The sequence below is a fragment of the Trichosurus vulpecula genome, chromosome 8 (genome assembly GCF_011100635.1).
Source record: "Trichosurus vulpecula isolate mTriVul1 chromosome 8, mTriVul1.pri, whole genome shotgun sequence".
Taxonomy (NCBI): domain Eukaryota; kingdom Metazoa; phylum Chordata; class Mammalia; order Diprotodontia; family Phalangeridae; genus Trichosurus; species Trichosurus vulpecula.
The window spans coordinates 188,056,451-188,081,361 of NC_050580.1; the positions used below are offsets into that span (position 1 = coordinate 188,056,451).

The 24,911-nt window shown below is 38.7% G+C and overlaps 1 protein-coding gene and 1 pseudogene across 2 annotated transcripts in view; one reads left to right on the forward strand and one right to left on the reverse strand.

Annotated features, from left to right (window-relative positions):
* Positions 1-24,911, reverse strand: part of DPH6 (diphthamine biosynthesis 6) — a 475,806-nt gene that overhangs the window by 354,241 nt on the left and 96,654 nt on the right. The window lies entirely within an intron of this gene.
* Positions 19,342-19,903, forward strand: LOC118829955 (annotated as a pseudogene).

Sequence of the window (24,911 nt, forward strand, 5' to 3'; positions counted from 1 at the left end):
TACAATATATATGTAAATATAAACAAAATATTTCAATCCATCTGCTGTATACATATGATCCCATAACCCTATAACATTTTTTTGGCAAGACATAATGGAAAGAGTGTTGGATTTGCCCTCAGAGTTCATGGATTTGAATCCTGATGTTGCTCCTTAATACTTATGTGACCTCTGGCCATAGCCCACTCTTTTCTCTGAGATACACAGATTCTGCTCTCAAGGAACTTATAATTTAATAAGAATTTAGTCTACTACAAAAAGAACTATAGATGAAAGTGGAATACATTAAATTCCAGGGAAGTAAAAATTCCAGTGAAGATGAAAGTTAGAGTTACCTAAGGAAAGAGACACAGCTGCATCGTCTGCAGCTCAACCACTTTAGATTTTAAAAGGACAAAGAAAACAGGTGAAAGTGAACACATTTTCAAATACAAGATGGTATAGGTATAGATAGTGCATCTGGAAAAGATCTTGAGGTTTTAGAGGACTGCAAACCCATTATAGCTCAATAGCATGGTATGGACAAAAGAGCTAGTGGGATCGTAAGCTTCATTAAGGAAGACATGCTATCCAGGCCTTGGGAAGTGATAGTAGCACATATTATTCCTATTAAGACAAGGTAAGCATCTGAGTTTCTGTGAGTCAGTCTCTTATGGTTTTCCTCTTCTTTGTGTGCTGGGCTCCTCCGTCTCCATTGTTGGCTTATTACCTATATCATGCCCTAATTGTGGATGCTCCCCATCACCTCCAATAGGTTTAATTATAATTTCTATGTATATGTCTTCCAAATCTATATGTCCACCAATAGCCTTCTCTCCTGAGCTTCAGTCCCAAATCACCAACAGTCTCCCGGACCTTTCAAACTGCATGTTCTGAAGACTCTCAAACAAAACATCAGTGTCTTCTCCCCCAAACTTGCCCCTCTTCAACATAATTTTTTTTCAGTTTCCTAGATGTGTAATATAAATGTTATTCTTGGCACCTGACTCTCAGTCACCCCCCATATCTAATCAATTTCCACATCTTTCTGTTCCTATCTCTACAACATTTCTCACGCCAGACTCTTCTCTATTCATACAACTACTGTATTAGCTCAGGCCCCCATCATCTCTTATTTTGGCTTTTGCAATGGCCACCTAATTGGCCGCCCTGCCTCAAGCCCACCCCCCCATCATCCCAGTCTCACTATACATTACTCCCCTTTCATACTTTGTGGCCACACCAACCTAGCCTTCACACTGGACACTCTGTCTCTAGTCTTCATGTCTAAGCGGTGGTCATTTCCCCTATCTGGCATACACTCCCTCCTCACCACTGCCTCATAGGATCTATCTCTCCCTTCAATATGCAATTTAGTTACCATATTCTATAAGCCTTTTCTGATCTCCTAGTTGTTTGGTGCCCTCCATCCACCACTACTTTTACTTATCTTGTTGTCTTGCAACATATATTAATTTTGAATACACTTACATATGTATAGTTTGTCTTTTCTAACACTGTAAGGCCTTTAAGAGTAGGGATTACTTCATTCTTTGTACTTGTATGTCCACAGAATAGCATAGTGCATAGGAGGAAAGAAAAAAATAAGCATTTATTAAGTACCTATTATGTCAGGCACTGTGCTAATAAGCACTTTACAAATATCTCATTTGAGGCATATTTATACTTCCATTTGCACTGTATTACATATCTCATTTGATGCTCATAACAACTCTGGAAGACAGGTGTTATTATTGCCCCCAATGTTATAGTTGAGGAAACTGAGGCAGGCAGAAGTTAAAAGTATTGTGTTTGGTTCAAGAAGTCTTATTTTCCAGGGGAAATAGACAAGCTGGAGAGTATTAAGAGGAGGGCAAATAAGATAGTTAAGGGTCTCAATATTATGTTAATTATTTTGGTTTAAAGTCAGTAGGAAAAAAAGGGGGGAAAGGGGAACCGTCTTCAAATATCTGAAGGAATATCATGTGGAAGATATACTCTGCTTGACGCCAGATGACAGATTAACATAAGAGGAATGGGTGGAAGATACAAAGAAGCTGGTTTAATATGAAAAAAAAAGTCCTGCCTTTGACTGATACTGGCTTTATGAACCTGGCCAAATTTCTCAGTGTTCTACACAACAGTCTAAGACTCTAAATTGCTGATATGAATGGGTAAAGAAGATTTCTTCAGCAGGAATCTTCTACATCAGCAAAATCAAAGGCAGGGACCAAACTCAAAACCAATAGTAAGGAAAAACTACTCAAAAATCAGAGCCATACAAAAGAAGAAAGGGATTTTTCAGGAGGTGGTGTGCTCTCTTTATTGAAGGTCTTCAAGCAAAAGTCAGATGATAACTTGTTAATTATGATTGAATCAGATTCCTAGCTCACCTATGAGGTCTCTTCAAACTCTGAAATTCTATTATCTTGTGAATGAGGACAAACTCCCCACGCCATACCTGGAAGGTTTTGCTCTCTCACCTCCATCTCTAAGTTTCCCTAACTTCCTTCAAGACTCAACATAAATCCAACTTTCTGAAGGAGACCTTTCCTGGTTCCTTTCTAGTGTCTTCCCCTCTCAGATCACCTTCCATCTACTCTGTATGTATCTTCTGTTTATCTTACTATTTGCATTTCGTCTCCCAATTAGACAATAAGCTCCTTGACGACAGAGATTGCTTCTCCCTTTCTCTGTATGACCAGTGCTCAGCACAGTATGTGGCACACAGGAAACCCTATATGAATGCTTGCTGACTGATTTCCTGTTCTGGAAGAATAGCAGCAAGAAAAGAGCAGAACAGAGTTAGGCTCTCCCAATAAATCCTAAGGTCAACAAAAAATTATTTTTTTAGCTATAGTAGTGGTAACAAGTACAAATAAGTACTTGAGGTTAGAATGACTGAGGTGAAACTATTCTATTCCTGTTTTATTTCTGTCTTTTCTGCTAAGGAACTTGAATTCTCTCAGATTAGGGTAAGGTCTTTCCTGGAGACCTCTATTCTACATCAAGTGTAAACAAGTTCAGTAGTTAAGGGGAGGAAAAGGGTGACATCTAGAAGGGTAAAACGAGAAAAGTAAGATTTTTTTTTCTTAAGATTGGGGAAACAAGAATATTTGAAATAAAAATTTTACTAGCATTTTATTCTGGAAAATTCCTTTACATGGAATGCCTTCTATTCCATAATAATTCTGGATAAATGAATTGTTGTGTACAATATTCTCCTGGTTCTGCTCCCCTCACTCAGCATTAGATCATGAAGGCCTTTCCAGGTTATTATGAAGTCTGTATGTTCCCCATTTCTTATAGCACAACAGTATTCTATTACATTCACACGCCACAACTTGTTTAGTCATTCCCTAATTGATGGATATACCCCTGTTTTCCAACTCCTTGCTACCACAAAAAGAGCTGCTATAAATATTTTTGTGCATACGGGTCCCTTTCCCACTTGTGTGATCTCTCTAAGATACAGCCCCAGAAATGGTATTGCTGGGTCAAAGGGCATGCACATTCCTATAGCCCCTTGGGCATAGGTCCAAACCACTCTCCAGAATGGCTGGATTAGTTCATAACTCCACCAATGATGCAACAGTGTTCCAACCTTCTCACATGCTCTTCAGCATCTATCATTTTCCTACCTTGTCATCTTAGCCAATCTGACAGGAGAGATGTGGTACCCAAGAGTTGTCCTGATTTGCATTTTCCAACCAATAGTGATTTAGACCATTTTTTCATATGACTATAGATATCTTTAATTTTTTCCTCTGAAAACTGCCTGTTCATATCCTCTGACCATTTCTCAGTTGGGGAATGACTTGTATTCCTATCAATTTGGCTCAGTTCCCTGTGTATTTTAGATATGAGGCCTTTATCAAAGACACTGGTTGTAAAGATTTTCTCCCAATTTTCTGCTTCCCTCCTAATCTTTGTTGCATTGGCTTTGTTTGTACAAAATTTTTTCAATTTAACATAATCAAAATTATCCATTTTACATTTTGTAATGCTCTCTATCTCTTGTTGGGTCATTTACCATAAATCTGACAGGTCAAACTTCTCTATTTTTAAGGAGTTAACTAATCTACATGAAAGACTGTTTACTTCTCCAAGGACTTGCAAGGATGTCACCAGTCGCCATACTGCTGGATCATGGATCTCTATACTAAGGATCTCATGACACTGCAGAAGTTCCCAAGTCTTAAGGAGATTCCACATCTGACATAGTCTTGGCAGGCAGGGACCAGAGATGGCCTTGTGGTTCATATAATGGCTATGTTGGGGAAGAGTCCAAGAAATAAGGTGGTATGAACAGATGAAGGGACTCTCTGTGCCCAGAGTCATCCTGATCTTGTAAGGAAAGTTCTCTATTTGACCAGCTGCAGGATCCTGCTCAGAAGGACTATAATGGAAGGTGCTAGAAGAGGTTGTCCAGAAGGGTAAAGAAAGAGCTAAAGTTAGCATTCCTTGGATTGTTATTGACTGTGATGTGCAAATTGGACTGCCAGTAAACTAGCTTGGCTCATTCAGCTGCTAGGGACAGAGTCTGGGCTTTCAGACACCTTGCAATGAGAGCTGAGGAGCAGTTAGCTGAGCATTATAATGGTGGTACAAGTGAAGAAATTTCTCCTGATTAGGTGAAGGGTGAGGGGTCCACACAATTGTCTATGATCCAGAGGCTCCTGGTTCCTGCTGAGATAGAAGCCAGTAGTATGGAAAAAAGGAGCATACTTGAGGCCAGAGACTGGGGAATTGCCACAGATGGTTAGGAAGCCCTAGGTTTATCCTATCTCTTCTCAGAGAGGTAGGGCAGTGACTCCCAGCACTGAGGGAACAAGCCTGTGAGCTGACCCCTCTCCACCAAAGAGCACTGACAATTGCTGGAGAAATTCAAATAGAAATCTAAGGAATGCCCAGAGAAATAGCTTGTGAGGGTGTGGCCTGTTGGAGTCAGTATTGAAAACCTCTCCACTTTAGGCTTCCATGGTCTGGGGTAACTCTCTGAAGACCTCCTTTTATAAAGCCAACTAAAGGTGTCCCAGGGGGCTGGGATGGGGAGTTATTTGCACCAGGCCTTCTAAAGATGAATTCCTCTAGCAGCAATCTTGCATATGGGGATCTGCAAGGGAGGTAGTGAAGCTTCTAAAGGAAATGGGTTTGCTAAATCAGATTTATTTGCCTCCCACCCCCCTGACCTGCCATACTCTATGCTCAACCTGTCTGGGGGCAATGAGATCCTGCCTTCTGGGTGGAGCCCCACAAGAATGGCTTTAATGACTTCAGCTATGGATCTTCCCCAGCCTGCAACCATATATGTGTGGGATAATCAATTGGTAAAATTTGAGATAGATGTTGAGACAGTTGCGGATTAGGTAAATACTGCTGTCAGTGCAAACAGTCACTCTGAGAATGGGGAGAAAAGTCACAGAACCCATTGCTACCATCTCTGCTTGGCTAGGTGGGCAGAGGGGGATGACACCATCCTTAGGAAGGGGCTTTGGGTATAACTCCTGAAACATGAGATTGTTAAGAATGTGATTGATAGCCAGGCCATGGATGTGCTTAGGAATTAAGCACCTGGGCATCAGAGCCCCTTCAGCCCAACTAAGCCTCAGGTATCTTCCAATACCCTGCCCCCAGTCTATGGAGGGAAGGGGTGCTATGTGCTCTGTGTTTGTGCCCTCACTTTCAGCAATCTCTAGGCATGTGACTGTGGATAGGGTCAAATTAGTTACCTGAAGTAACCTATGTAGTTAACATAACACAACGTTGGGTCCCCAGAGGGCTGAAAGTTATTTCTTCTCTAGTGATGGAGAAGAAGGAAGGAAGCTAGAGTATTTTCTTATGTCATATCCCTTTACAACAACCATGTGTTATCTGTGACAAAGGCAAATGGGAGTTTGCAGTGGACTACAAGGAGCTGAACAAAGTCATCAGGCCTATCTCCACAGCTCTACCGAATCTCATTAATGCAGAAAGGTAGCACAGGCCCAGGGTAAATAGCATGAGGCTATCAACCTTGACAACACTTTTTTCCCCCTCTATTTCTGGGGCTGAAACTATACAGGAATGGCTTGCTGCCACCTATGAAGGAGTCCAATATACCTTCACAGTATTTCCCCGGGATTACCTGATCTTCCCTTCATACTGCCACATTGTGATAGGCAGAGACCAAAAAGAAGCCTCCCTTCTTGAGGGCACTGATGAACAACACTATATTGATGACATGTTGACCAGACCAGATGAGGCCACAATGACAAAGGTCCTAGATCCAATTGATGGTGGCCTATATGAGACAGGAGGTGTGAAATCAACTCTAAGAAAATCTCGGGTCCAGCCTGCTCAGTCAAGTTTTGAGGAATACAGTGGGCAGAAAAGCCCAGGAGTCCAACCACAGTCTAGAATTCTGACACTTGCATCTCCACAAACTAAGAAGAAAGTTCAGAGACTTCTTGGACTCTTTAGATTTTGCAAAACCTGTATTCCCCATCTTGATATCCTGATGACCTGCATTTACCAAATCATTTGCAAGTCAGTGTCTTTCAATCAGAGACTAGAACAATCTGTAACCCTGGAAGATGAAAAGCAGACTGTCCAACAGTCTCTCCCTTAGAGCCCTTATGACCTCACAAGGCCCATGTTTCTGGAAGTCTCTGTCCATAAAGAGCAGGCTGGTGGTCTGGAAGCATCAAAGGGTGGCCACGATAAGTTTCTGTTAGGCATCTGGAGCTCCAAGCTCTCCAGAGCAGCTATATGTTATACTACTTTTGAAAAGCAGTTACTTGACTCTTACTGGGCCCCAGTTGCCACTAAACAGATGACACAGGGTCATACAATCCCCTTTTGTTCAAAGTTGACTATTACAGGCTGGGCGATTCTAGATGGTTCCTCAAATAAGATGGATAGATCTTAGGAGGCTTCTATTGCTAAATGGAAATTATACCTTGTAAATCATGCTTGGATGGGTCACTCTAGTGTTAGTGCTCTTCACAAACACGTAATGACTATACTAGGGACTGAGCCCTACAGTACAGACTCTAGAACTCTGCCTCCTCTGCTAGCCCAATGGGCACCTGCCTCTAATGACCTGGCTTCTGAGGAATGCCATTTTGCCTGGTTATCCCATGGTTCCATATACTATAAGAGAGACAAGCACAAATGGACTTCAATAACGAGCAATCTAGTAACAGGAAATACCTAAGAAGTAGGTATTTTTAGTCTTTTTAGCTGGTTGACCTCTAGGCTGTATGGCTAGCATGTGAGAGAGCCTTGAGGGACAGGGCAGAGAAAATCCTCATCTATATTAGTTCAGTGGTCATGGGTCTGGCCAAGTAGTCTGGGGTTCCCCATTTTGCAGCCAATACCAATGGAGGAATTCTGCTGATGTCTCCCTGCTGATGTAGTTGTTTATGGAGCATGTCAGAATCCATCAGAGACATATGCTAAAAGAACAAAACAAAACAAAACAAAAAAAAAAGGCTGTAGTTGTTATAAATGTAGCAGAGAGAGGGGAGTGGGAACAGTGTCAATCTGGAAATTCAGGTGGTGATACCACACTGTGCTGGACACAGGACTATATTATCCCACTCCCTAAGGACAGCATAGCTATTCCTAATCCAAGTGGTCCTCAACCTGTCACCAACCAGTGAAATGGAACTCTCCCATTTCAGGGTTTATCAACAGTTGCATCATTATGTATCTGACTGTCCACATAAGGTATCTGACCTCCCAGAAGCCATTTCCACAACAAATCAATGCAATTCTGGAAATGGGAAAGAATCCCCTGTCCAGTGATTTCTTAGAACCACTCTCCTGGAAGACTTATCTGATAAGAATGAACTGTTTTTGCTCTAGCTGATTCTCTCTGGCCTTTCCTTAGCCTCAAGGTCCTTCCCTTCTCAGAGGGCTCCACACAGCCAAAGTAGCTCAGGTCCCCCTCAATTGGCAAACTTCCTTTCCTTTGGAAAATCCTTCCCAGAAAAGCCTTGGGGGACTCAAAGGGGTAGTATTGTTAGGAGGAAGAGATCCCTTAGTTGACTTGGTGGTAATTCTGAATCAATGGATGAGTGTGAGGAAGAGTGGAAGAAGGGCCCAGTTTACTTTCATGTGACTACATTTTTGTTTTGTTTCTTTGCCTTTCCCCCTTTTTATTCCCTTAATACTATCCACGGCAGAATGACTGATGAGTTATTTAAATGTTAGAAGGTCCTCTAAAACAGGGCTCCTTAAATTTGTTCCACTTGCAACACCTTCAGTGCTTCTTAAACTGTGGATCGAGACCCCATATGGGTTCTCGACCCATAGTTTAAGAAGAGCTGCTATTAGATCATTAGGATCTTGCCACCAAGTTGTGCTATATGGTAGGACACAGTTCCTGACACAGCTTCCTTTTCAAAAACAATTCCCCACATGGCTTCCTTTGGCTTCAGCTTCCCTGGTACAATGTCTTCCTCACCCGTCCCCCCAAGTCTGATTGGTTCCAACTTCTTTGACACAGATACCTGGTCTAGCCAATAAGCAGCCTAAGCCATGCCTCTCAGACTTGGTGGGTGTCAGAGATTAGGCAAGTTGGCTATACCCTGTGGGATGACTGACCAGAGGCATTTCCAAATGGAGACAAGGATGTCCACATCCAGAGACACTAACTGCCTCTGTGTCCTTGTTTTAATATACTTTCTGTGTTAGGGCAAAGTTCTTTTGTTAAATGTTCAATGACTCATTAATGACTAATTTCATCCCAACACGAAACTTGACCTAAGAGGCTTTAGAGCCATACCTACAACCGGGACCTATAAACACAGCTGGGATCATACTCATGAAATTTCCATATAGTAAACAACAGCCAATAACTCAAGGAGAGCTTTGAAATAACCTTGTCCCAGTAGTCTGGACAAGAAGAAAACCAAGGCAATGAAAAAACCAGGGGCTAAATGGTACAGAACCCTGATAGAACATAACTGATCTGAAGAGAAGAGGTTTTGAAGGCAAGCAGGACAAAAGAGAAAGATCTGACATGAAGAAAGAAATAGCAGCAATTAGATTCACAAAGAAGGAAAAAAGTGAATAAGCTAGAAAATGAAACAACAAAATGAATAAATATTATGCAGTGATGGAAAGCAAACTGAAAACCTCCAATGAAAAAGAAAACAAAACAAATGCCATGAGTGCCTGGGAAATTCTACAACAAAAAACTGGAATAGTTCAAAAAAGAAATTAAAAAAAAAATTATCATGGTAGCAAGAAAAAAGAAATAAGAATGCAAATGGGGCTGAAATTAAGGGCAGAAATCAGACTTTTCAAAAAAGAAATCAATAAAACAAATAGGAAAATAGGCAATTAAGAAGGCTGAAAGAGAACTACACCAAAATAGAGAAATAGCAGAATAGTAAATCCAGAAATAAAATACAGATGTAGAAGGAAATATGGCAAAACAAAGTCAAAAGACTGAGCAGCAACAGAGAAAGAAACATAGGAGTTCTTATAGAAGCCAAAGTGACTAACATGGACAACAGGGAATGCAACAAAACTGAGAACTAAGAATAGGACTACGGTACTTCTTAAAATGTAAATTATTCATGTTAACAAAAGCAAGAAACAAAAAAAATTAAAACTCAGTTTCATAAAAATAAATCAATTAAGCTATAAATGAATGAAGATAAAATAACCTCTGGTTCAGGAAGAGTTATAAGTTAATTCTATAAAACATGAAAAGGACAATTTAATTCTTGTCATAAAAATCATTCTGTACCTGGTAAAGATGGCATTAAGAAAGATCCTAGAGAGTTCTGGTTACTCACAAATAAAGCAATAAGGTAAAAAAAAATGCACCCAAAAGAACAATGATACATAAAACCAAAAAGAAATGGCTCTAAGCTCCTTCATCCAGTCCAGCACTACACACAAAGACCATAAGAACTTTTGAGAATCTCTGAAGGGATACCAGTCAGGGGAGTCACAAGCCACAAAGCACAGGCAGACTGTTGCAGAGCCTGAGCTGGAGAAAGGGACAATACAACGCTCAGGCAGTACAGAGTCCAGCAGCCTCGACCCACTGCGTGAGGCAGGGCCAATATAGCACGTAGGCAGCAGCACAGATGAAACTTGCCCACGCTGGAGCCACAGTAGGAGATTAGAGTCAGCACCATGCTGCATAGCAAAACAATAGCTACATTCCAAAAGATCTGCTACCAGCAAAATTAATAACATCAGGACCTGTCAGGACCAAAGAAAGGAATAAACCGAACTCCCAATTCAGAGAAAGAAAGAAAAAGAAGAAGACAGAAGGACCTAGGCCAAAATCAGTCAAGAGAATGGAGAATGAACCATAAACCAAGAAACTTTGGTGATGGCAGATTTTGGCCATAAGTACCATATCCAAAATTACAAGGGAAGACCAAGTCATGACCACTCCACTCAAGAGTCAGAGGATCTGAGAGAACTCAAAAGTTTGTAATTAGGGTGAGATTTTTTTTTTTGATTGTTTTCTCTTTTGGAGTACTGTTGTAATCAAGTGCCTTTGATGAGTCTGGCCTTTGTTTCTTTGATTAAATCAGGAATCTCTGATGACCTGATTAAGAAACAAGAAAGACTAGTTCACATAGGTTTGAGTTGCATGCCTGAAGAGGCGTCACATGGTTTTGAGTCGAATGGCTGTAGCACCCTTTGACCTTGAATAGGGTATATAAACTCAGCGGATAACGTTTTGTTTGGCACTCTCACTCACTGGAAGGGTGTTGTATGATTTGACCAGACGAGACTCTGGGTAACTGTTGTTAAGGAGCACCCCTGGCTTGAAATCCCAGATGTTGGTGCTTCCCTGGTAATCATATATGTACTGAGATGCTGGACAGAAAGCTAGGAACCTGTCTACTGGTTTGTGTTATCTGATCTGTTGATATTTTCTGTTTGTAATTTCTGTTTGTATTTGCTCTGAAGTTCAGGATGCTGGCTTTTCCCCCGAACTAAGTGAATTATATATGTATGTTTGATCAAAGTAAGACTGTTAACCCCTTAAAGTTGCTTTTCTTAGAAAAGCAGATCAAAGAACCCGTGCTAGTAGCCCTTCTTGTTGTTGGTCTTGTTGTTGGTCTTTCCCTCCCACAACAGTAACATTGTTGTTACAAAGGATCAGTATGATGAATCTCAATTATCCAGAAGGGAGTGAACCACAGCAACTAAAGGCCAAAACAGGAAACCAAGTAACTGAGGGCACTTCCACTTGAAAATGCAGAAGGGAACAGAGCCAAACTAAAGTAAATCCTCAGTTATGGAACTTAAGTTTGAGAAATGAGGAAATCAAAGAAAACATCAAACAGTATAAAAAATTATTGAAAATCTAAAGATTCTCCCCAAAGTAGAAAGTAACTCCGTAACAACTACAAGGAGACTAAAATAAAAAAGTAAAACTTTTGAAATGAAGCAGGAAATAAACATGAAATAAAAACTCTGAAGGAAGGAATTGGAAAGAGAATAAACAGCTTAAAATAGAAAGTGGTAAATATTATCCAAATGACAGACTGAAAACAAGAACAGGCTAAAAAGAACTACCAAAGGAGTACCCATTTACTGGGGAATGGTTAAACAAAATATAGCATATAAATGTAATGAAATATTATTGCATTGTAAGGAATGGTAAAGGGATGGTTTCAGAGAAACCTTGCAAAACCTGTGTAAGTGATGTAGAGTGAAGTAAGTAGAACCAGGACAACTTATAACATGATGCCAACACTATAAAGAAAAACAACTTTGAAATACTTGAAAATCAATGCCATGACAAACCACTATTCTGAAGGACTTCAAATGAAGCATGCTACCCCACCTCTTGACATAAAGGTAAAAGACTCCAGATGCAGAATGAGACATAAAATTTAGGAGTATTGTCAACACAGGAATTTGATCTTCATTATGCATATTTGTTGTGAGGCTTTGATTTATTTTTATTCAGTTGGGTAGAGGGAAAATAAATGCCAGATCGCTGAAAAAAATTAACTTAAACTTCTTTTAAAAGCATACTTCCACCTGTTCATACTCCCCCATCCCAATGATTCTGAATCCCCTTATAAACAAACCCATTCCTCATACCCAACTGCCTTTTCCCTGACTTCCAGACTCCTTATCTGTGCTGCCTTCACCAATGTCCCACTAACATCTCCCTCCACTGTGTTCTCTGGAATGATGCTCAGTAATTAACAAACTTGCTTTTATCTTAAACCTTTTTCTTTCTCACTCTTTCCATCTTTTGACACTCATTAAGACCTGGGTCTCTCTTGATGTCACAACATCCTGACAGCTAAAGTTAACAAGACAAATTAAAGATAAATGTCCCTTTTACAGATAAAACTAGGGCTTACTATTTCTAGAGAATAAAAAATGTTAAGCCTAAATCTACCAATAATATTCTTCTCTTTTAAAAATGCCTCAGCATCTAGCACTATTCTGTTAATGAAATCCAGTCTTTTGAGGAAAAAAAATTATTTCCTGAATCTAAGATGTTTTTCAGTGAAAGCCATTCCAACATTCCTAATATGAATCATTCATTAAGGACATTCACTTGCATTATAGCTCTGAGTAGAAATATTTGGACTTCTGGCAACATTTCATATTATTAAATAAGAATCATTTATGAAAGCTGATGATATTCTAGGGACTCAGTAATTATGCAAAAAATTTACATGGTTATTAAAAGCACTAAATTCATTTTCCTTAAACCTCGCAATTCTTTGTGTTGGTGGTATCATGCACATCTGAACTAAAAGTACATATGGAACACTATATTACCTAATCTGTGATTTCAATGACATTGAAAATTAGAGTTTTAAAGTGATACATTTGAGAAGTTTGATTCAAAGGTCTGACTTTTGTTTATTTAAGAGGGTTCTGTTTCGCCAATGTTGAAGAATTTTTAAATGGGAAGAGATCACCATCTGGAGTTCTCTGATTAAACAGTGAGCTCATGACACATGGAGTATTAGGTCACTGATTAACAACATTATTATCACATTTTGTGGGCTGTTTTCAATTAAGTAGAGAAAAAGTTGCTATAGATGATAACTAAATTACAAAAGATTGTAATTTTTGCCAATTATTTTCATTTCAAAGTAATTCTGCATGCTTTCTACTTCAGAGACTCCACCTGTGTTGCAACAATAGGATGAATTCATCAGTAACACATTCTACCCTAGACGTTATAGAATGAAACAAAAGTCAAGAACCATAGTATTTTTATCTTTAGTCTCCCAAGAATATTCTTCTTTGCTAATAAGATGAGTTGACATTTTGCAGGCTTCTAGAGAGCCCTTTTTTCAAAAATAAAATATATAACTAAACAGCATAAACCTTGTCAGCTAAATAAAGCAACATTCAAGAAGTATTCATCTCTAAGCAGCTGGTTTGACAGCAGCTTTTTAATTTGTTTAGAAGTGTTTCCAGAACACATTTTCCAAATTCCTATGGAAACTTCCTTTTCCATTTTCTTAAAAGAACATTTTTAAAATGCAGTATGTCTGCATCTTTAACACAGTAAGTAGGTTTACAATTTTAAAAACTATACTTAAACAAGTAACATCTATGCCAGACTAATAGCCAGAAAATATGTATTTGAGATCAAGGTACTATTTTGTTAATATTAATAATCAAACATTAATAATATTTTAATTTAAATGGCTACTTTGTTTCATAAAATTCAGTTCCTTGACCAGTATTTTATGTTGGGCAACAGAAAAGTCCTCTTCTCAATCTTCAATTGTGGTCTTTCTACAGGATTTCAAATTGTTAACTGAAATTATCTCATTTCTGAGCTTCTCTTATTTCAATGGATTCCATTTTTGGTCCTTTAGCCTCCCTACATTCTATTCTTCAATGATTTTAAACACTTTCAGAGCTTCAACTATCATGACCATGAAAACCATTCCCAAATCTGCATATCAGTTAGAATATTTGTTGTTCTCCCACCTACCCCTTTACCATTTATATATTTTTACTAATTCTATTCCTTTTGGATGAAATCTCCTCCTATCCATTTTTCTGGGTATGACCATACCCATCTTTGAAAGCTTAGCTCAAAGGTCTTTTCCTCTGATCCAGGAAGAACTGATTATTTCTTCCTCTGAACTCTAGTTATACCCCTTTGTCGTGGCACTTACTTTATCTAATAATTATTTGTGTTCTCATCTTCAATTTTTAAAAAACTGTATTAAATGAATACCATGCACAAAGCATTACACTAGGCAACAAGAATATCAAAACAAAAAATTAAAGTCCCTACTAACAAGGTGTATAGGAGCTTACATTCAGGTAAGTAAATATGAAGCAAATATAAAACAACACAAAGTAATTTCATAACCACTAACAACTGCAATATTCAACTTCCCATATCCTTGTGGAATAAATGTATGGGCTACTCATTTGCTGTGATTTTGTTTTATTACAACTCCTTTTCATAAAATTAAATTTCAGAATGTCTTGGTATGTTTTACAATTTTAAGACTTTTTTAAAAAGTGAAAATTTAGTCAAAAAACAGCAAAAGTTAAACACTCAATTAGGTCAGCCTTATTAACATATGTTTTTTTTTTTAAATCATACCTTTAAGTTCAGTGGATTCAGGCACTGTCATTTAAAAGTGATAAGAATTCAGAAATATGTCCCTTCAAAAAACTGAGGCCCTTATTTTTATTGACTGTAGAGCGAATTTGGAAAGTGTTAGTAGAAGTACTTGGGCTCAACATAGCTGATAAGAACACTTGGAGAAGCAATGCGTAAATGTGCCAAGATTTCAAATAATAGTGGACTTTTTAGAACCTTTAATTTATCCTCAGGGGAAATACGAAAGTTGGCTTATCTTCAAGATTTTTATGTTCCCAAATCCCATCTCAAAATATGCTTAATTAATAAGTGTTAAGTACCTAACTCACAATGCAAGAGTTGGATCATTATTATATACTTCTGTAAGGTAAAAGGAGAGAAGGCACCATAGTTCTGGCATCAATAATATATAAGCTGAAGCAAAAGCAAAGGGGCTTATACAACTTCACACAGTAAATCAGGGGTAAAGCCATAAACAAGAACCAAGTCTCCTACTTTTGCTGTTTGCTGTTCACTCTTCTTGCCAATAAACCAAATAAATCCTTCATCCTTATTCAAAAACATAAGTGAAGAAAACAAAATCCATGAAATTAAAAAACATAGTCAAATAGATCTGGACATTCCCTTCAACAATACAGATTGTAACCTATCCATGACTGCCCAATCTAGGTGATTCTCATCCAAATCTTCCCACACAGTGATCACTGGAGTTGCACCCCAAATGCCAGGTATCTGCCTAATTTTCTCCTAATATGGCAAAGATACCAGCAGAACACACAGATTTTCTTTCAATTACTCCTCACTCTTGTCACATATACCCGCTCATCTTCTGCTTTGTTCAAATGTTTCTTTGCTGGTATCTTTTAATCCAATTATGTTTTAACTACTTTTTTTGCAAAGTGTTGTTGCCTGCTCACACCCAGCATGAGTTTCTCTATTCTTTTCTGCATGATACTCATCTTTACTTCTTCCAAGTATGCAAATTTCTCTGACTTGTCCAGATGACAATACCAGTAGAATATGATCTTATGATCTCTTTATTTAGTAATATATAAAGGTGGAAGGGGCCTTAAATTATCTAGTCCGCCCTTCTCATTTTTCAAATTAATAAGAGCAAATACTATTTACTTATGTAAGATCTCATAGGTCTCCCTTTTTTAAGGGAGAATTTTGGAGTCATAAAAATAACCACTATTTCCAAAAGAAAATACAGCCTACTCTCCTTTTCCTGCTCAATTCTGGGTCTGACTTACCATCCATTTGTGGTGTCTGTCCAAGCTATAATGATGGTTGAGTTATAAAGGTTGTCCATCTAAATGGATCATCTGGACAACAAGAATTTTTCATTTATTTGGTTTTTCACATGTAGATGGTTAATTTTAGTTCTCTGAGTGGTTATGGATCTCTTTCAGGAGTCTCTGCAGTATTCCTCCGATTGATGTAACCAGTACATTAGCATTCATAAACAGGAGCATCTAGAGGACCTCCTCACCTGTAGGAAAACTCTTTCACTTAGAATCGGAGAGAGATCTTCACCATGACAACAGTCATCACCTTTAGAGAACACGTATGGCCCTGTTTTATGGCTTGTCAGATAATAATCAGAGAACTGTAAATGTACATGTAATGATTGTCTCTATTGAAGTATCTTTCAAACAATCTTAGATATCTTTATATATACACATGCGGATACCTTATTAGAAGGAAGTTGTTTTGCTCTATCAGATAAATTGTTGTTTTACAGTCAACAAACAATAAGCATAGTGAGACTGTAATATTTATAGCTTCTTGTCAATTGTGTCATGGCTAAAACAGAGTCCACTGTGGCATAACCTAATATCCTCACTGAAGATGCCCTAAATGGGTATGAAAATTATTCTCATAAAAATTTTAGGTAACCTCTCACTAAGGTGGCATAGTAAAGGATCATGGAAAAGCCTACCTCTACTATATAAACTCCAACAAAGAGCTGAAAATGGATGCAAACAAATGACAAATTAGAAAAGAAGTGAAAGAAAGTTCCATCATTTAATGTGGAGGTACAGAAAAAGTCAGAGGGACGCTGGTAGAAAGGCAAAACTAGGTAAAACTGTGCCAGTACAAGTAAAAACAGAAACTACACAGAAAGGGAGAAGAATCGTGCTAGGAAAACCCACAAGAACTCCAGGAATTGGCAGTGAAGCCATCAGATGCCCTAAGGGAGAAGAAAAGAGTCAGTTCAGATTCCTTGCAATGGCATCATAAGCCAGCGCTAGCTGACATAAACGTTCTGTAGAAGCTAGTAAAATCTGTGCAAACTCCAAATAACTGAGCTAGAAACCAGAAGACACAAGAACAGGAGGGAGGGCCAACAAGAACCTCCACAAAGGGATGTTTTCTGCCTTTCTTTGCCAAATCCCTCCCCTTCCCCATCCCACTTCCAAACTTAGCACAGTATCTAGCACATAGTAGGCACTTCATAAGTGCTAACTGACTGACAATCAATCTAAGTAAGTCCTAATCTTCTCTACTGAATTAACAATGAAGTAGAGGCATTAGCCAAGTGTGAACAACATACTCAGGTTCAAAAGTACTTAATCATTCTGAATGAAATGAAGTAATGACATAAGTGGTGTACTAATTCTGATTAAGGAGACTTAGTCTCTTGTAGATCTTGTAAAGAACAGAAAGGTAGTGCAGAATCCCAGCATTAAAATTAAAGAAGAAAACAATACAGCATAGACCTTGAAAGGAAATCACTTGAAGGTGGAAGAAAGGGTTTGTTTCCTTTCCCAGGGGATGACCACGTGAATTTAGAAGAGTTAAAGGATTTGGGCTTCTTCTCATCACTATACTAGTAGTGTTCTTGAAAAAAAGTGATATCTCCACTGGGAGTCAAGTACAAACTAGACAAACTCTAGAAAAGAAGCTTCAGGGCTCTACAAACCCAACAGAGAGCTATAGCATGCCAAAGGGGAATTTCATGAAGGTTGTCAGAGTAGGAAAACTAATTTCACCAGAAGAACTTCCAGGAGTAGTGAGTTACCATCTTTGTCATATCATGTATTCTAACCTTGAACTCACTTTCCCTTGAGATTTGTAGGTACTTGTAAGAAGATGTGCCCCAAATTTCAGTAGGAGGATGTTCTATATCAACTATTTTTACTGTATCACCTTAGTAAATACTCATTTCTAATATCTAATTAAGCCCAGATGGTTAGTTGACTATTGATGGGAAAGCCCAATGATGAGGAAGACCAATGACGAGTATTCCTGAGCTGTATATTAGTAAACCACTCCCAACATTTCAAGATTTACCCCTAGAACTGATAAAGTGCTAGAAAATGTTTAACAACCAGCTCTCCAAAGGAAAAAAAAAGTATGAAAAAACACACTTTTAGGTTTATTGCCTATAATTTTCTTAATTCTAGTCAATAAATACAACAATAAACCAAACCTTGACTTTCAGTTTTGCTGATGTTCAAGATATAAATGCTCACACAAAAAATTGGACAATTAGCTCTTGAAAACCAATCAGTTGCTGTTGAATATCAATTCAAAAATATTTAATATGATATTAGCAAAAGGATTACAACAACATATTAAAAAAATTAAGGATTATTATCATTCAGATTCACACCTGAAATGCAAGGCTGGTTCAACATAAGGAAAAATACACAAACACAAACACACATACACACCCACACACACACACACACAAAACACCATGTGAATAACAAAAACAGTAACTATATAATAATTATATCAATAAATTAATTATATAATAATTGTATCAATAAATTTAAAAAACCTCTTGACAAAATGGAATTTTGTCTAATATAATCTAACAATGCAATAAGATACAAATACAATTATTTTACGTTAAAAAAAAAAACACTAGTAAGCAAAGGAAAAAGTGGAGCTCTCCTTAATATACGTGTCTTTTTTGTATTATTGTATGAGCATACACTTACATACACATACACATATACATATATATGTATATATAATATATATTTGTATGGAGAAATAAGAGAAGCCTTTCAAATAAGATCAGATTAAGCAAATATGTTCATTGTCATCAATATTGTACTATAAAGTTCTTGAAATCATAACTATAGTAATAACAAAAGAAAAAGAAATTGAGGGAATAAGGAAAAGCAAAGAAAAATAAGATTATTACTTTTTGAAGATGAAATGATGGTTCAGAAAACTCTTTAAGATTAAAAGGAAAAACTAATGAAAACAATAAGGTCAGTTATATCAGGTTATAAACTACATCCATGAAGATCATCTCCGTGTGTGTATGTGTATGTGTGTGTGTGTGTTTATATAGAAGATTTTAGAATATATAAAATATCTAGGAGTCTACTTTACCAAGACACACAACAGAATTACATGAATAAAACTACTAAACACTCCTTACATAAATAAATGAAGCCTAAACCAGCTGGAAATCAATTGTAGTTGGGTTGTGCAAATATCATAAAAATGACAGTGCCACTTAAATTAATTCACACACTCAAAATGCCAAAGGATTACTTTATAAAACTAAAAAAAGTATAACAAAATTTGGGCAGATGGGCAGCGGTGGCGGCAGCAGTGGCCCTGGCAGGGCAGCCAAGCCAGTCCCGGCCCAGCCCGCCACAGCCTCCTTGCCTGGCCTGGGGCCGTCTTGTTCTCTCAGAGGCAGCAGCAGCATCTGTGCAGACAAACGCAGGCAGGGCTTGCTGGCACACAGGCAGGTGGACAACAGCAGCGGCCTGGACCAGAGCAGCGGTAAATACAAGCTCTGCAATAAAAAAATGGCCTCCAATAAAACTACATTGGAAAAGATGGGAAAGAAACAGAATGGCAAGAGTAAGAAAGTGGAGGAAGCGGAGCCTGAAGATTTTGTGGTGGAGAAGGTGTTGGACCGGAGACTGGCAACCGGAATGTGGAAAATTTCCTAACGTGGAAAGGATTTACAGATGCCGATAACACATGGGAACCCGAGGAAAACTTGGATCGTCCAGGGTTAACTGAAGCGTTAACTGTGTTCTCAGAAGGCTGATAAAGAAAGAGATGGAGCCAAGAGAAAGTCATTGTCCAACAGCAAGTCAGATGGTAGCAAGTCAAAGAAGCTTGAGCTGAGCCAGCTGAAGCTGGGAAGCTTTGTGCGGGGCCTTGACCCAGAGCGAATCATTGGTGCTATGGTCAGCAGTGGACAGCAGTGGTAGGCTTATGTTTCTCATGAAGTAGAATGAATCCAATGAGGCCGATTTGGTGCTGGCCAAAGAAGGAAACGTGAAACGTCCTCTGATAGTCATCACCTTTTAAGAGGAGCAACTGACCTGGCACTACTATCCTGAAGATGAAGCACGATAATCATTTAAGTTGCTTTAAAAAAATACACACACACACACACACACACACACACACACACACATATACATATAAAATCTGGATATCAATTCGATTCTTAGATTTGTTAGCAGTGTGAGCACCATCTACATCTAATGAGAAAAGAATTGCATAGGTTTTAAAGTAGGTTTTTGTTTTTGGTTTATTTTTCCTTTGTGCTAGTTTTTATTTTGCATCAACAGCACTGGTAACTGAACAAGTAAATATGAGCTTTCTGCATTTACTTAACATTTATCACAAAAGAGAGCATTTGATACTATAGAATTTTTAACTTCCTCCACAGTAAAGAAAAACTTTTAAAAATACTGATTAATACCTTCTGTAGTCACTACTTTGAATCCTAAGAAATGTTTAACCCTAATATGCCTAAGTATACCTAAGGTTAGCTGTCTGAGACAATGTTGTGTCTGTGTAGAATTTTGGCATTTGCTTGAAACCCAACTTACTAATAAAAGCTACATTTTACACCTAGAGGTAAATCCATTGGAAGGTTGCTGCTGGCAGCCATTTCCCATTACTGCTCTGTTCTGAGGAGCCAAAGAGCCTGTTCCTCCTGACTAGCAGAAAACCTGCTACCTTCACTTTTCTAAACACTAACTGTTTTTGAACAGAACAGAATGATTTTGTGGCACTTCGCAACCTTGCTGGAATGTTCACAGTAGGGTAGTGCTCAGTGTCTTGGCCATATTAATGTGGCAGTAGGCATCTTCCCTGTGGATGCAAAGGACTACTCTACATTTATTATCCAAAAGGGAGCCTCTCCCCAAAGCCTCATGGGACAGACATGGCTGGACAAAAGTCCTTTCTTCTGGGAATTGTGGAATAGCAGCCATGCTTGTTGGCAGCCTCCCCACAGTTGGCCATCTTGATCGCTGATGTTGCCCAACACTAGGTTAGAAACATGCATGGGTAAATGCTGCCAGAACTTGTTTGAATATTTACCTAAAATGTTAAAATAGAACTGTTTTGGCCTTGATTTTAAGAAAGAGAAAAACCTGGACTTCCTGTTTCAGAAAGTAGGGGTGTCCCATCTTATTTTACTAACCAAAGAGTCCTCTCTTAATCATGCAGTAACATCCCCATCTGCTGGAATATCCATATTCTGCCCAAAGGGCAGGCATTTGGGGGAGGGTGTTTTCCTAACTATAGGCATAAATGGGGAAGCAGAAGTACCTATGTTATGCTGTCTTCTATACTCTAGAAGTTCATGTTTTTCCTTCTTTATACCAACCCATCCCTTCAACATGTAGGACCAGTCTTTTGAGTATTTGGGACACTTGGCTCCACAGGAGTCAGGCAAAAAAACCAACTTTGTAGTCATTGGAATGTTATACAACTATATATTGTTTACTTTATTGTAAATACTGTTGAACAGTGGTCAATAAATAGTTTTATATTCTTCCTTCAAAAAAAATTATCTGGAGGAAGAAAAGGTGACAGACAACTATTCTTACAAATACTATTCATCAAAACAACTGATCAGTGGAAAAGATCAAGTGCATAAGATCCTCAAGCAATGGAACACAATAGGGTAATGTCTGAAAAATCCAAGGACACAAACTAATTATACGAGTACTCAATATTCAACAAAGACTGCTAGAAAATTTGGAAAGCAGTCTGGTAGAAATTAGGCTTAGATTAACATCTTAAACCATATCACCATAAATTTCAAATGAATACATGAGTTAGATATAAAAGAATGTATCATAAACACAAAGGAGAACAGAAAGAGATGCCTTTTAAAACTATGGATAATGGAAGATCTTGACCAAACAGTGCATAGAGAGATAAAACAGACAATTTTGATTACATAAACCTGAAATACTTTTGCACATATAAAAGTAAGGTAGTTAGAGAAACAGTTAATTAGGGGGGAAATTTTTGCTACAAATTTCTCTAACAAATATTTGGTGACCAAAATACACAGGGACAAACCATTTCTTGAAACAAACAGTCAAAATCTATAAAAAGCCAATGCTCAAAAAAGAGAAAGGAAAGCTATCAATAATTATATGAGGGAAATGCCTCACACCAGTAACAGTTAGAGAAATGAAAATGAAAACAACTACGGTTCTACCTCACATTCACCTACATTGATTCCAGCCTGTGCACTGAAGTCACTGAGTACCAAAACATATACTAATTAAATTTGAGAGTCCTTTCAAGTTCCTCATACTGTCCCTATCACCACTTTACCCTCTGCAACAGATGCTGGCACATAAACTACAACTTCTACACATAAACTACAACTTAAGTTAACATAAAAGCTACAACTAAAGTGGTATTATGAGGGGAAAACTTATCATTTGGGGGGAAAGCTCTTGATGAGCACTTCAATATGAGATAACTACTGCATAAAATAATGTCTCTTTTTGCTTCTAGACACACACTAAGGGGTAGAAGGAAGGAAAGAGAAGATGGCGGCTGGAAAGCAGGGACTTGCTTAAGCTCTCCCACAGGTCCTCCAAACACCTGTAAAAAATGGCTCTGAACAAATTCTAGTGCTGCAGAACCCACCAAATAGCAGAGGGAAGCAGGGCTCCAGCCCAGGACAGTCTGGATGGTCGCTGGATAAGGTCTATTGCATGGACCTGGGAGCAGAGTGGAGCACAGCCCAGTGTGGGCCGCACCAGGACCAACCAGACTGGGAGCTAGGCAGAACAGGCCGTAGGGCCCTGAATCAGTGAGCCAGGGCAGTTACCAGACTTCTCAACCCGTAAATGCCAAAGACAACAGAGCAGGTTAGTGGAAAAACTGCTAGATCTGAGTGAGAGGAGTGTGAGGTTGGCCCCAGTCCCAGGGGCTGCAGAGGTGGTGCAGTGCTATGGCTCCTTCCAGAGCTCCAGCTGCAGTTGCTTCTGGCCCCAGCCCCACCCGGTGCGAGGAATCAAGTGGCGGATCAGAGCAGGAGTGCAAAGCTTGCTTTGCCCTGCTTGGATCTTGGTCACAATCCCGGTTGGCAGTTCTTGGGGGAGGAGGAGCGCTGCTGTGGCAGAGCTTGCTGTGCAGAAGTAGCTCTGAAAACAGCAGCACAGACCCCTAAAGCTTGGGACGGAGTACTCTCTACTCTACAAGCAGTCACAACCCAACAAAAAACTCAAGGGTCAAGTACTTGGCTGGGAACATGAACAGGCAGCAAAAACGAACTCAGATTCAGACTCAGACTTTAGAATCTCTTTTTGGTGACAACGAATATCAAAACATACAGCCAGAAGAAGTCAATAAAGTCAAAGAGCCTACATCAAACACCTCCAAGAAAAATATGAATTGGTCTCAGGTCATGGAAGAGCTCAAAAAGGGTTTGGAAAAGCAAGTAAGAGAAATAGAAGAAAAATTGGGATGAGAAATGAGAATGATGCAAGAAAACCATGAAAAACAAGTCAATGACTTGCTAAAGGAGACACAAAGTATTGAAGAAAATAACACCTTAAAAAATAGACTAACCCAAATAGCAAAAGAGCTCCAAAAAGCCAACGAGGAGAAGAATGCCTTGAAAGGCAGAATTAGCCAAATGGAAAAGGAGGTCCAAAAGACCACTGAAGAAAATAGCACCTTAAAATTCGATTGGAGCAAGTGGAAGCCGGTGACTTTATGAGAAATCAAAATATTATAAAAAAGAACCACAGGAATGAAAAAATGGAAGACAATGTGAAATATCTCATTGGAAAAAGCCACTGACCTGGAGAATAGATCCAGGAGAGATAATTTAAAAATTATTGGACTACCTGAAAGCCATGATCAAAAAAAGAGCCCAGACATCATGTCTCAAGAAATTACCAAGGAAAATTGTCCTGATATTCTAGAGCCAGAGGGTAAAATAGAAATTGAAAGAATCTACTGATTACCTCTTGAAAAAGATCCCCAAAAGAAAACTCTTGGGAATATTCCACCAAATTCCAGAGTTCCCAGATCAAGAAGAGAATATTGAAAGCAGCCAGAAAGAAACAATTTGAGTATTGTGAAAACACAATCAGGATAACACAAGATCTAGCAGCTTCTACATTAAGGGACCAAAGGGCTTGGAATATGATATTCCAGAGGTCAAAGGAGCTAGGATTAAAACCAAGAATCACCTAACCAGCAAAACTGAGTATAATGTTCCAAGGCAAAATATGGACTTTCAATAAAATAGAGGACTTTCAAGCTTTCTCAATGAAAAGACCGGAGCTGAATAGAAAATTTGACTTTCAAATATAAGAATCAAGAGAAGCATGAAAAGGTAAACAAGAAAGAGAAATCATAAGGGACTTACTGAAGTTGAACTGTTTTGTTTACATTCCTACATGGAAAGATGATATGTGTAATTCATGAGACCCTTCTCAGCATTAGGGTAATTGAAGGGAATACACATACACACACACACACACACACACACACACACACACACACACACACACAGAGGGCGCAGGGTGAGTTGAACATGAAGGGATGATATCTAAAAAATAAAATAAAATTAAGGAGTGGGAGAGGAATATATTGAGAGAGGGAGAGATAGAATGGGGTAAATTATCTCACATAAAAGTGGCAAGAAAAAGCAGTTCTGTTGGAAGGGAAGAAGGGGCAGGTGTGAGGGAATGAGTGAATCTTGCTCTCTTCGGATTTGACCTGAGGTGGGAATAACATAGACACTCAACTGGGTATCTTACCCCACAGGAAAGTAGGGGGAAGGGGATAAAAAAGGGGGATGACAGAAGGGAGGGCAGATAGGGGGAGGAGGTAATCAAAAGCAAACACTTTTGTAAAGGGAGAGGGTCAAGGGAGAAAAGTGAATAAAGGGGGACAGGATAGGATGGAGGCAAACATAGTTAGTCTTTTACAACATGAGTATTGTGAAAGTGTTTTAAATAATGATACATGTGTGGCCTATGTTGAATTGCTTGCCTTCTTAGGGAGGGTGGGTGGGAAGGGAAGAGGGGAGAGAATTTGGAACTCAAAGTTTTAAAAGCAGACCCTCAAAAAAAAAGTTGGTTTT